We start from the raw sequence: 12,832 nt of genomic DNA, 5'->3' as shown, positions 1-12,832 counted from the left end.
AATATTAACTGACATTTCTGGGTCATCTATATTTAAAAAATGTATATTTTTATAATGGTGGCAAGAAGTGACAAAGTGAAACTGTGCATGTACACCAAAAGAAAAGCTAACATACTTAGACCTTAATCTTGTCAAGTCTGATCTCAATCTTTTGGCAAAATTTCATACTAATCTCACTGTCACATTATTCAAGGAAGAAATAAAATATCTAAGATTTTATTGTGTTTTTACTGAAGATAAGAAGGGATATTGGGAAAAGAATATGCTCTTAAGGGGAAGAAGAAATCAGGAAAAACTAGCAACCCCAATAGATACTTCTTTGAAAATAAGCACCTAGGAATCTGGAGTGCAAAGAGGTAATAAAACTGAAATTGAAGGATGAGGAACAATCGTCAGTTCCAGATTTCATACATCACCGAGTTTATAATCCTCAACTTGTATCTTATTTTCCCATTTAAGCATTTCATAAAATACAGTCTCATCAGTCCATCCAGTTCAAACAGAATAAACACATACATGGTCACTTAATAACCAATATTTTAATTTGCATTGGAATTCATTTACAAAGCTTTATCTCAAAAATCTACATTGCTAAAACAGTAAAAATTAAAATGGAAGCCTCTACCTGTTCCATCAAAAGACTAGAGAGTCTACAGAGAGTAAGAAAAGGACTTTACAGTGGGGGATACCAAGCACAACAGGTGAGGGTATTATATATATATATAAAAAAATCAAATGTTGCGATTCTTGTGCTGTTTTCAGCTGGTTCTCAAAGCACTAGCAATAAGGCTTATGCAGTCTGTGAACAGGGTTTCTCATAATAGGCACTAATGACATTTTGAACTAATGTTTTGTTGTGGGTAGCTGTCCTATGCATTATAAGATGTTCAGCAGAATCTGCAGCGTCTATCCACCAGTTTTCAACAGCAACTCTTGATAATCAAGTATGTCTCAGGACATTGCCAAATGTCTTCTGGGAGTCCACTGACTTAGAGGCAAAAGACTGGAAAATTCTACTCATTGGGTTCTTATTAGCCCAACAGAAAAGGCTTCCAAATAAATAAAAAGTTGATGTCAGTGATCCCCCTACAAATATGCTCCAGACAAATCCTTCCAGTGAAAACCATTAATAACTAGCAAGCCTCAGCCAAATTCACATAGCCTGAAATAGCTTCTTTATGCCCTTTACATAAATTTGAACATGCAACCAAGGATCACAAGATAGCTGAGGAAAATGTCTAAGATGAAAGCCTATAAAACATCTTAACAGAAAGGATAACTTAGAGAAAACGAAGTTGGGAGAAATAAACTTCAAAACATAACTTCAATTAAATCCATAAAGAGAAAAAAATATCAGGATGCCATTTTAAAAATGCAGAAATCAAAGAAGGTATTGGAATTTAAAAATATAATAATAAAAGTTAAAGTCTCATGTTTAAAAAATCAAGTAAATTTCCAGGAATCTGTAAATCAAAAGACTGGAAGACAGTTTTAAAAATGAGAGAAAAGAAACAGTTCTAAGAATGTAACATCTAATTGCAGTTTTGACCAAAAATAGAGGTAAGGATATTACAAGACAAGTATCAGAAACTTTCTCAGAGGCAAGGAATACAAGATGCCAGACAGAATGAACCCATGAAGGGGCGCCTGGGTGTCTCAGTCGGTTAAGTGGCTGATTTCAGCTCAGGGTCATGATCTCACAGCTTGTGAGTTCGAGCCCCGCATCAACTTCTGTGCTAACAGTTCAGAGCCTGGAGCCTGCTTCTGATTCTGTGTCTCCCTCTCTTTCTGACTGTCCCCAGCTCATGCTCTGTGTCTCTATCTCTCTAAAAAATAAATAAACATTAAAAAAAATTTAAAAAATAAAAGAAAGAAAGAACCCATGAAATGCACAGCAAAGTCATCTCACATCACTGTGACATTTCAGAACTCCAGGTACAACAAAGAGAACATTCTATAAGCTTCAAACAAACAAAAAATGGTGCAGAAGCGTCCATAAAAAAAAAAAAGAGTGAAATGCAAAGTGCTGAAAATAAGAATGGCTTCAGATTTTATATCAGACACTAAGAAATCCTTTGCAATTCTGAAGAAAAACATTTCCAACTGAGAATCCTATATCCAAACTAAGTTAGCATATCTAAAGATATTTACAGGAACATAAAGCCTCAAACCATTTGCCTCTCAGATAGCTACTGGAGATTATGACCAAATAAAATGAGGATAACTATTAACCTTAATGGATAACCATTAATCTTTTATGATGATAACCTGCATTAAAGAAATTCTAAAGTATGTATTCAAGCAAAAGAAAATAGATCCCTGAAGAAAATTCAGGTATATAAAAATTAACACAAAACAAAGAATTAAATGGGATATAGGAAACAGAGGATCTATCACAGAACAGAGAAAGGTTGCATGAGAGGCAACCACATCAAGGAGCCAGCTTAAACTGGAGATCAGAATGTTCTAGGAAAAAATTCTCACAGATAGTTAAACTAATTACCAAAAATTTGATACTTCTGAACTTGTGGAAATGATGTGCTGACAATAAGAAAACAGATTATTTGAGATTGAATTAATAATAAATATAAAGAAACTACACAGACATAGGATGATTATCTACCAAAAACTAAGTTATCATGGAATGATGGGGGAGGGCTTGGGTATTTGTGGGAAAAATCCAAATTTACATCACTCACTGTGGAAGTCATCAGATAATGCCTAAAATGGAAAGCGTGGTAGTATACAAGATGTTATTTGGAAATATGGAGTTAAATACCAAAAGAATCAGCCAAAAAGAGTCTTAAAGTGTTTGCCCCTGGGGCGCCTGGGTGGCCCAGTCGGTTAAGCCTCCGATTTCGGCTCAGGTCAGATCTCACGTTCGTGGGTTCGAGCCCCGCGTCAGGCTCTGTGCTGACAGCTAGCTCAGAGTCTGGAGCCTGCTTCCAGTTCTGTGTCTCCTTCTCTCTCTGCTCCTCCCCCTCTCATGCTCTGTCTCTCTCTGTATCAAAATTAAATAAAACATTTAAAAAAAAAAAGTGTTTACCCCTAGAGAGGGGGAAGTGAGGGCTTTAACAGCCACCCTGTCCAACATCACATCCTTCCTGGGACTAGCAAGGTGTGGGGATCAAGGCCCAAACATTTCAACCCACTATTGTGCAATTCTGCTGGGCCATATTCTAGAGAATTGAACCTGCAATAAATAAATTAGGCTCTTTTTAATAAGCCATGTTGAAATAATATTTCATGTGTATATTCTTTTACATTTGAAACTATTAACAAAAAAAGTTTGAAATATTTTCTAAATTTTAATTAACTTGGCATCTTACACTATAGAGGCCAATCTGATTTAAAAAATTTTAAACTAATGTATGACAAGTTAAAACGCACAATTTTGGCTGGAAGTAGAAGATAGAAAGGTACACCAGAAAAATAAACACCATACTCAGTCACTTTTTCCTGAAGACTTGTACCTATCCAGAAGAAAAGACTGAGCAACAAGAAGAAAGGCTCTCTGGGCTATGAAGAAAAAAATTGAAGCACAAACTCACCAAACCTAGGATGCAAATAAATCATCACTCAAATTTAAAGTTGAGATCTTAAGGACAACATCATTTGGATAAGAAAGAACTGGATGTAAAATGGAACTCATAGAACTCATGACTTGAAGCCCTACTTAAAGTTATGTGTAAAACAGAAGTACTCTGAAGTCCTGAACATGACTGAACTAAGTGACTTGGGACCAGTGGCATGCCTGTTACCTTTCCTAGGAAAACATGCCTTCTTGAAAAAGATATTATCCTGGACTTATATATTCTTATGATTTTTAAAATTCAACAACTGAGACACAGGCACATAAGAAAAACAAGATCATGAACCAGCAGAAACAGACCCATTAAAACTTAAGAAATCAAAATTCATCACAAGAAACAAATTATGAATACTGTGCCAATAAAAGCCACAGCTGTAATTTTTAGTAAGTAACTAAAAAACAGTAAGAGAAGATATAGGTGATTTATTGTTTAAAAAGACACTGATCCACAAGTTCAAGAATCTCAATTAATTCAAAACAGGAAAAAGAATTCTACACAGAATGCCATAAACAAATAGCAGAAAAGTTAAGACAAAGAAACATTCTTTAGAGATTTCTTTCAAAGCAGCAAGTATTAGATTGACAGGTGACTTCTAAAAATCAATAATGGAAGTCAACAACAACAACAAAAAGCAAAAACAAAAACCTACAGCGGATCATTATCTTCCAGATGAAAAACCACCACAATCCTACAATTTAAAAGACCCAAAACTTTCTTCAAGATTGAAGGTGAAACAAGACATTTGGAAGGCAAGTAAAAAATTAAGATAATCAGCCATCAGTAAACCTGAATTAAAGATATTCTAGGGGAACCTGGGTGGTTCAGTCAGTTAAGAATCAGACTTCAGTTTAGGTCATGATGTTGTGGTGGTGACTCTGTGCTGACAGCTCAAGGCCTGGAGCCTGCTTAGGATTCTGTGTCTCGCTGGCACTCTGACCCTCTTCCACTCATGCTCTGTCTCTGCTTCTCAAAAAATAAATTAAAAAAAAAAACTAAAACAGAAACCATATGTTTGCACTCATAGGTCTAGCAGGAAAACAAGAGAGACCTAATGGAGAACCCGGGGGAACGGAGGAGGGAGAGAGAGTTGGGGAGAGAGAGGGATGCAGAACTTGAGAGACTATTGAATGCTGAGAATGAACTGAGGGTTGGGAGGGAAGGGGGAGGGGGGAAGACAGGTGGTGGTGATGGTGGAGGGCACTTGAGGGGAAGAGCACTGGGTGTTGTATGGAAAACAATTTGACAATAAAATATTATGAAATAAATAAATAAATAAATAAATAAATAAAAATAAAAAGATTCTATCTAAACAGTGTCCTAGAAGCAAAAGGAGAAAGATCCTCAAAGAAAATTCAGAGATGTAAAAATTAAGACTAAAAGAGGTAAAAATACCGGAATATGTAACTGAACACTAATGGTAAGAACAGTGCTGTCCAAAAGAGATATAATACCACTCATATATATATAATTTAAAATTTTCTAGTACCCACGGTAATGAAAGTAAAACAAGGTAAAATTAATGTATTATAATTTCAACAAGCAGTCATAATAAAAGTTGAATTACTTTACATTGTTTTCATAATAAGTCTTAGAAATCTGGTATTTGACATTTACTGAACATGACAATTCAGATGCTAAACTGTCTTTAGAAATACTTGATCTTTATTATTTTTTTAAAGTTTATTTACTTATTTTGAGAGAGAGAGCTGGAACACAGGAGCAGGGGAGAAGAAGAGAGAGGGAGAAACTGAATCCTAAGCAAGCTCCGTGCTGTCAGCACAGAGCCCTACAAGGGGCTACATCTAAAGAACTATAAGATGACGACCTAAATGAAAATCAAGAGTTAGACACTTAACCAACTGAGTCACCCAGGCACCCTTTGATCTTTATTTTTATGAAGTTTACAGTTGAGAAAATTCATTTACATACCCAAGTTGTTCCAAAAATACTTAAGGGTTTTTCAACAAGTGAATCAAGTATCAATTTTCAAATTTAAATTAACACTTCATAAAACTAACACTTTTAGCCACATTTCAAGTGGTCCATAGCCAGCCATAGCTGCTATGTTATTGGGTAGAACAAGTATAGAACCTCTTCCTTGGAGTTAAAATCACAAATAACTTTAAAACAATAGAAATAGCATATAAGACAGTAAAGAATGAAATGAAGATAAAATCATCTAGGAGGGAGAAATTCTCCAAGTATAGAGAAGATATTTGCCACACTGGTCAACTCTTTAAGTAAAACATAGACAACCCAATAGAAACATTGTGAAAGGAAAAGAAAAAGACAATTCAAAAAAGAAGAAATCCAAATATCCTGTAAATATTTTACAAAATGCTCAAAATCATTAATAATCAGGGCACTGTAAAAACATAAAGCCACATTCATTATGTTGGCATAAACAAAAAACAACTGTTGGAAAGACTGTAGTAAAAACTATAATATACTGCTGGTGGGAGTTTATACTGATGTATCTCTTTTTGAAAACTTTGGCATACTCTACATTCTACAAATGCATGCTATGTGCAGAAAAATACATAGTGGCACTGCTCCTAATTGCTAAAAACTGGACACAATCCAAATGTCCATTAATATTAGATGAGTTAAATAATTGGGGTTTATTCAGAAAAAGACATATCACACTATAGGCATTACTATACAAAATGAAAAAACATGAACTAAAGCTAAATGTACGAATAGGGTTAAATATTGGTGACATGTGAGGAAAATAACACATTATGTGTAACTTTTAAATACAGGCAAAATACAGACAAAATTCATCTACATTGGGTAGAAATACCAACACTGATGGTTAAAAAAGTACTTGTCATTATGTAGAAAATAATTACTATCAAAATCCGTAGTGGTGATAGTAGTGAAGCAGGAGAAATATTCAAGAATGGACAGGGGGAGGAGTAGGTCTCCAGTGCCAGGAATGTTTTAGTTCTTGACTTTGGTAGTAATCACTCAGAGTTCACTTAATAATTATTCATTATACTGCATACCTATGATTTGTGCACTTTTTTCATATTTCGTATTTTAACATAAAAAAATAAAATTTGTTACCTAAGGGACTTAAATTACTTTGCTGTGACTTTTTTCTTTTATAAAGTGATATATATTTGGTTACAATATAAACAAAATTTTAAGGCACAGGATTCTAGTTTTGATTCCACTTGACAAGACTACTACAAGCAAAGAGAGCAGTTAGTACTAGGCAATGATGCATAAATAGGGTCAATTGCCAAAGCATAAGTAGAATGTTGAAGACAAGTAATAACTTTAATTGATAGTATATCCTAAAGAATAATTAATACAGAATTAAATAATAAAATACAACAAACATGAGGAATTTTAGATTACTGGCCTTAAAAGAAACTATACAGAGGGATAATCTCTCAAAGTAGTTTTACAAAAGAAATTAAATGAAAGCTTGAAATGATTCTAGTTAACACTGTATGAAATGATGTGAAAATTGGTGTTACTTTACTAAAAAAAGCCTTACTGATTTAATACATGAATCCTTTAGTAGTCTTGAGTATTATGAGGAAAACATTTTCAGCAAAAATAGGTAGCATTTAATTGAGAAACCAAAAGATCTAAATCTGAGACTTGCAACCAAAGAAACTGAAAATACTCATTTAAAAATATTTCATCTACACTACAGAAAAGGAAAAAATTATAATGTCCCTTCTCTATCAACCGTAACACTCCATCCATATCAAGGACTACACAATCCCATATCCCTGAGAACAAGCATAGCGTTTTGTTGCAGGAACAACGCCAAGATACAGAAGGGCAATTCCATTCAAGACTTTCCAGCTTGCTCCCTCCCCCAAAAACCTCTCCAGAATTCCAAGGAGGGTAGCGAAGTACGGAATAGTGGTCATCATACCTAATACAAGCAAGGCATCTAATGCCAAGTTGTCAAAATTCACACATGGCGCTTCTCTCTCCCCCTGCTCTGAGCTGAAGGAGCAGCCCACAAAGTCATCTGCAGAGGCTTCAAAGATTCCATTTTTAACAGCAAGATTACATTCCTCACAACCACCACCGGGTGTAGTCAACACCCTGCCAGAGATCTAGTTCCACGAGGAATCCTTGAAGCTTCAGGGATTCGTAGACAGCCTCACAGGAAAGCCACGAGACAGAAGGGGCCTGCCTGATTTCTGGCCTGCCAGGCCTAGAAAGCCTGCCCCGTTCCCGCATTCCAAGTCTACACAACCTTCCGTCCTCATTCTTTTCGATTAGCCTTTCACCACTGGCGACCCTAGGCCTTTGTTTTGAGGCCAGGCTACCCCATGTTACCTCTCACAAAAAAGTCTGCCCTTACCAGGCAGAGCAGGAATCTAGCCACCACAGGCACCACTTCACAAGCGCTCCTGGCCGCGTAGTCAGCTCAGCTTCACCTGCAGTGCCAACGGTACACCAATCCTCCCGGCATTCCCCGCGCACGCACCGCGTCTCCCACCCCGCCCCACTCCCGCCCAAACACGTGACCTACAATAGCCACCGTCCACGCCCACTTCCGTTCCTCTACTTTCCCTTAGGAGGTAGGAGGGGGCAGAGGGTTGTTAAAGAGTAGCGACTTCCTCCTACTCCCCGCCCCCGCCCCTCTACCCCCTGCTACAACGTCTTCCGGGTCGCAAGTGCCTCGGAGCCTTCTGGGAAACCAGATCATTTCCTCCCCTCCCCCTCCTCTTGCCTTCAACCAACCAGCCTCCCGTCAGAGAGGGACATGCGCAGTGAGTGCCTCCCGTCTCTTCTACCCGAACCCCCCCTCCCCCCCCCCAGCAGAGAGACCCCAGCAGCAGCAGCAGCTGATGATGAAGAGAGAGGCAGTGGCAGAGGGGGGGCACCTTTTATTTCTATTTTTAAAGGGACAGGACACTAATTTTACCCCACTTCAACCTTGAATTGAGGGGGGTGGGGGGAAGGCGGCTGAGTTCCTTCCCCCACCCTCCAGCCCTGAGACCTGAGAGGGAGATTGAGCCTGAGAGAGAAGGAGTTTCTTCTTCTTCGAAAACCCCCATCCACGACTCCTACCCCCTCACCCCTCCACTAGCCTCCCTCCCGAGCCCCCTCCACCCTCCTCCTCTTTGGCCGTGAGAGGAGGAGAGAAAGAGACCAAAAGCCTCTTAGCAACACAGACCCTTCTCTGCTGCTGCTGCTGCTGCTGCTGCTGCTGCTACTGCTGCTGCTGCTGCTTGGCCCTGGCTGGAGACATCTCACTACACCCAGGAGCAGCCACTTCCCCAGCTCTCCTCCTCCTTCGCCTCCTCCTCCTCCTCCACTCCCCCCCCCCTTTATTACCCTTTGTGTCATCCTCCACAGCTCCAGGGAAGGCACTCAAAAGTGGGGGGCAGGAAAGGTAAGTGTGTCTGTGGGGGCTTCATTGCCTACCTCTGGCTCTGACTTTAACTCCGGGGCAACAGTAGCACCAAACCACATACGCAGTGGAGCTCCGGGGTGAGGAGGGGGTGGTGCTGGGGGGGGGAGTGAAGGAGGGGTTGGAGTGGGGAGGGGTTGGAGTGGGGAGGGGTGTGTGAGGTGGGTGCCCATCCTGTCAGAGGAGGAAAGGCACTTTTATTTTTATTTGCTGTTGTCAAAAGTGGTTTCTCTTCTCCAGCTAACATCTGATTGTGTCTTGCTCCAATGGGGGAGAATACAAAAACAACCCCCTCCTTCCTCCAGTGAGGCGCCAGGGAAAGAGACAGAAAGAGGCACACTTTCTAGATGTCACTTGAAAAAATTCATTTGGAGAGCTTTTTTCCATTTTCCCCAGTAAAAGCTCCACTGCATTTGTTTCTGAGTGGGAAAATGTCGGGATCTGGATTGTATTGGAACTGCTTATCCATTTGTAGACCTGAGTGTTTTCCCCTTTTTGGTTCTGTATGTGATTTGGAAATTGACTTCAGTGTTGGAACAGACTTGATTGGTTTTTGCTTTCTGGGTTTAATTTTCCTTTTTTTTGTTGTTGTTGTTGTGTCTGACTTGCATGGAAGATTTCAAATTTTTAGTTGATAGAGGCCTTTGGTTAGGTTTTGACTTGTATTACAGCTTTTTTGGTTAAATGTTTGTTTCATATATTAGCATATAAAGTTCAAAGCTTAAAATACTTAAAGTTTAAATACCACTAGTATTGTCTCTCCCTGCATAGGTTCTTGATATTTATTTTCCATAAGATGAGAATATTAGCTATTTCGTAATTAATCTGAGTGTTTTTCTAATCTTTGTAACTTGTTTGAACAAGTAATCCCCATTGAAAACTTTATGTTGTTCTGGCTTCATGGAAGGCCAAACCTCTCCATCAATAGTTTGCTGGATTGGTACCACTTTCAATTTTAACTGAATTATTTATTTACTGTTGTAAATTGAGATGAGTTTTTCATCTCTTGAGGTACTGAACCAAATTGCTCACTGTACGTGAGAGTAGATAAATTTCTAAAATATATTTTCATGAGTCAAATCATGAAGTTGTAGTTAGTATACTAGTTGTAGTTAGATATAAATTGAAAGATAAATTCAGGTTTAGGTTTATAGAATAACAGTCTTCGTAAAAATCACTATGGCTTTCAATTTCAGTGCTGTATTTTATTTCAGAAATGCTAGAAAGTATGTTTCCGAGATAGGCCTTTTACCAGGGCTTACATTAGAAAGCGGTATTTTGTTTCATACATACATTTCTTTATCCTTTCCTTGAAGATGGATGCACACATTCATATATTCTCTCTCTCTTTCTGTCTCACGCACACACACATTCTCTCTCTCTCTGACACACACACACACACACACACACACACACACCCTTTTTTGTAACTGCATTGGTATCTCTGATCCCATAATTTATGTCAGCAAAAAATATTCTTCTGTAAAACAGCAATTTTATGGTCAGACTGATAATATGAAAACAGCAATTTGATCAAATAGAAAGGATTGAAGAAAAATAAATCTAGATGGATATTTGACATAAATATTATAAAACATGAAAATACTTTTAATTTTCTTTTGATGGTAAAGCCAAAATATAATATGTTTATATTTTAGTGACAGAAAAGCATTGCAAATGTAGAAACTTGTTCTGTAAAATTTTCATTAATGTGTATAAGAGTAGACATTTAGACACAGGAAAAAAAGCACTGTAGCAGTAAACAATATGGCCTTATTTCCTTCCTTTCTGTTATAAATTTGAACAATTTCTTACCTTTCTCTGAGGTGTAATTGGTGCATTTCAGCAGAAACCTGTGTCAAGTTCAAGTTTTTCTCCCAACATCAATATTCCTATTCCAGGTCTACCTAGGATTTCTTGTCCTCAGTCTAATACCTCAGCAACCTTAACATAAGACGGAGAAAGTAGAACTTAGTGAAGAAATCAATTTTAAATAAAGCAAATTGTGCAGATAATTGGATGGTGGTTGCCCACGTCGGCAGAGTGAAAATTTACAGTCTTGAGTATAATACCTTTACTTAATTTATGTCTGCTTTTCTTTTGAAAACATTCCTTTATCTCACCACTCCCTGGATAACCCTGTATGTATAATTTGAAAATTCTAGACTTCCCCTGAGTTGGATAATGATTTATGTTTAGAAAACCTTTTTTATTATGGCTTATTTTTTAAATATTAAGACATATTTTAGCATTTTAGTTTTCATCTAAGTGAAATCTTAGAAGTCAGTTTATCCAACTATTCATTTTCCACATTGCTGAAGTTCAGAGAGCTTGAGGAATTTGCCTAGGTTCCAAGGCCTGTCAGTGGGCAGAGCATGGACCAAAGAACTTAGATCTCTTAACATTTCCTGTGCTAGATGGCTTCATTTTCTTTTGTTGGAACTCAATCTGTCATTCACAATTTTGTCTATAACACTTAAGAATTTTATGTGGAGACCTATTATTCTAAGAATATTTAGGTAAATAACTTTAAGCCAAAATTTTGTCTATTTATAATTCAATAATTTGTCAATTTAAGAGGTACTGATTTGTCTCATTGTGAATAGTTACTATTTTGAGAACTATTTTAGTTTCCCTTGATGCTTATTTTTCTTTGCACTTCTAATTAATCAGTAAATATGCTTTTTACGCTTGGATTAGAGACATGTATATAAGAATGATCCATATTGTATTGTAAACATTTACCTGCTAATCTTGCTTTGTGAACCACTTAAAACTAAAGATTTGTATCTTCAGATTTATATACCTCACAATACAGTGTCTGATGCACAGTAGGTCTCCTGATTAATTGCCGTAATTGATTTTAGAGTTAGGCATATTTTAATTTCTTTGCTCCCATATGTGGGATTTCTTTCCTTTCCTCCTTTTTCCTTTTTTCTCTTTCCTGCTACAATTTCTCCACTACCATGAATTTTTTTTCTTTATTTTTACTGTAGCTCTCACTTTTTCTATTAACTAAATTTAATCCTGTTAACAATATAGTACTAATAGAAAGTAAAAACATATTCCCCCTAATCCTGAACAGGCTGCAATTTGACAAAAGTAATTTATTTTTAATAAGAGATTTCAAAAAATTCCTACTAAAAATATACTAGCAAATATTCAAGATACACTTAAATTTCATTTCATTGAGAAACTAGTGCAATAGGTTATTGGAATGATTAGGCCACTTTTACCAGCTCTATAAAGCAACTGTTACTTAGGTGACATGTTTCCCTGACTTTGTTTTTTTGGTCCTTACCCAGACACTTATCAACTTTCCAGTTTTCTATGGATATGAAGATTTACTCCTAGTCATCAGTGGGACCCCATGAAGTCAGCCAGAAAGCCTATGTCCAACTTATGTACCTTTGCAAACTTGTCTGGATTTTGAATGTATGTGCAAAACAGATTGTATTTAGGTATTCATTAAACATCTTTTGAGCATCTACTGTCTGTCAGGCACTGTGCTAGGCATCTGAGAAACAAGGATGGTCCCTACAGTTTAATGTAAAGAGATATTTTAATTGTATTCCACAAGTATATTGGTCATAACTTTATTTTGATGTTTCTAAATAAATTTTATTTTAACTAAATAAATGGATACTGTTAGGTGGAAAAATGCATGTTTAAGAAGGATTTTGCTGTATTTTATTAAAATAGAAATATATAATGAAAAATTTTCCACTTAATACTGTATTCTGGGGATTTCTATTCTGTATATAATTCACTAATTTTAGACCATAAAAATAGTCTATGTGACCATCATTACTAGTATTTTATTGATACATAATTTTATTTGAAGATT

General features: G+C 36.9%; 1 protein-coding gene and 1 long non-coding RNA gene across 5 annotated transcripts in view; one reads left to right on the top strand and one right to left on the bottom strand.

Annotated features, from left to right (window-relative positions):
- The window catches only part of ORC4 (origin recognition complex subunit 4), an 85,599-nt gene extending 76,576 nt beyond the window's left edge, over positions 1-9,023 (bottom strand). For 3 of the 4 annotated variants that reach the window (XM_029934624.1, XM_029934627.1, XM_029934628.1), the window contains exon 1: positions 7,930-8,040. The gene's annotated coding sequence lies outside the window, so the exon portion shown is untranslated. Of the gene's footprint in view, positions 1-7,929; positions 8,041-8,999 lie in introns of those variants that run through there. The other variant, XM_029934626.1, reaches the window with a different exon arrangement.
- Positions 8,375-12,473, top strand: LOC115287843. Its single transcript, XR_003906685.1, has 2 exons — positions 8,375-8,967; positions 12,291-12,473. It is a non-coding gene; the product is annotated as an uncharacterized LOC115287843 (long non-coding RNA).
- The last annotated feature ends 359 nt before the right edge of the window (positions 12,474-12,832 follow it).

This window comes from Suricata suricatta, chromosome 3 (genome assembly GCF_006229205.1).
Source record: "Suricata suricatta isolate VVHF042 chromosome 3, meerkat_22Aug2017_6uvM2_HiC, whole genome shotgun sequence".
In the NCBI taxonomy this organism is placed as follows: domain Eukaryota; kingdom Metazoa; phylum Chordata; class Mammalia; order Carnivora; family Herpestidae; genus Suricata; species Suricata suricatta.
Note: the sequence above shows the minus strand (reverse complement) of the source record. Positions and strands in the feature narration are given on the sequence as shown.